Source organism: Pteronotus mesoamericanus, unplaced genomic scaffold (assembly GCF_021234165.1).
Source record: "Pteronotus mesoamericanus isolate MK-2021 breed Mesoamerican mustached bat unplaced genomic scaffold, CSHL_Meso_final contig_64, whole genome shotgun sequence".
In the NCBI taxonomy this organism is placed as follows: Eukaryota; Metazoa; Chordata; class Mammalia; order Chiroptera; family Mormoopidae; genus Pteronotus; species Pteronotus mesoamericanus.
In genome coordinates this window covers 4,870,278-4,871,678 of record NW_026555224.1, presented here as the reverse complement: position 1 = coordinate 4,871,678, position 1,401 = coordinate 4,870,278, and positions in this window count along the sequence as shown.

Here is a 1,401-nt window from a genome sequence, read left to right as displayed (position 1 = left end):
TTTAAAAGGAAAAAAAGATGACACATTAACAAATATTAAAACAAAATAAGGGGACATCACTCTGAATCCTAAAAAATTAAAAACAACTCTATTCTTATAAATTTGACACCTTAGATGAAATAGAACAATTCCTAGAAAGATGCAAACTACCCTAATGAATAACAATCCAAATAGCCCTACATTAGTTAAAGATATTTTGTGCATAGTTTAAAACCTCCAAAAAAGAAAGCTCAGTGCCTGGCTAACTTCACTGATAAATTCTACCACAAACATGAAGAAGTAGCATCAATTCTCTTAAAGCACAGCATAGGGGAAACAGTCAATAACACTATAATGTCTATATATGGTGCCAGGTGGATACTGGAAATATCAGAGGGAATATTTTGTAAAGTGTATGATTGGCTAACCATTTTGCTATACACCTGAAACTAATAGAAAATAATATTGAATATAAACTGTAATTGAAAAAATTGTCAAAAAGAAATAGTATCAATTCTATACAGCTTCTTCCAGAATGTAGAAGAGGTGGGAGCATTTTTCAGTTCTTGTTATGAAGTCATCATTACCCTGATACCAAAATTTGAGAAAGTACAAGAAATCAATATCCCTTAAGAGCACAGAAACACAACTCCTCAACAAAATATTCACAGATAAAATCCAGAAATATATGGAAAGAATAATACACCATGAACAAGTGGAGTTTATTCCATAATGTAAAAAAAATGCCAGTTTAATATTTGAAAATCAATCAGTGTTACCCATGTATTAATAACGTCAAGAAGAAAAACCACATGTTTGTGTCAACATATCATACCCATTTATACAAAAATGGTTTGCAAACTAGGGGAAAGAAACTATCTCAACCTGATCAGTGGCATCTGCTTATACATATAAAGACTACAGTAAATCCAATGGTGAAAGACTTACTGCTTCCCCCTAAGACTGAAAACAGAGCAAGGATGTTCATTTTTTTTCTTACTACTCCTATACAACCAATTTTGAAATTGGAAAAGAAAAAACTCTTGAAGCAGTTCTCTTCTCATTTATTTGATTAGCATATTTACTGAGATGATTATATTCTTGGCTCTACTCCTCCTTAACCAATATTGTTACATGAGTACTTAATGTAAACTAGGCAATTCAAATCAATAATCTTTTTGCTCAGTACAAATTACTATTCACAAGACATGCAGAGTTGTTTCATTCCTATATCTTTCACTAAGCTTCATTGCTGATAGTGGGCTTTCTTCTTACTGCCACCCTGCCTTCATTCTCTCAATAAATCTTTGTTTATTCTTCATACTCAGCTCAGCCTTCACCTATTAAGAGAGGCCTTCCCACAAAAAGGAATAGTCCATTCTTCTCCTCTTTTGATTCTATGGTCTCTTGAACATATTTTAA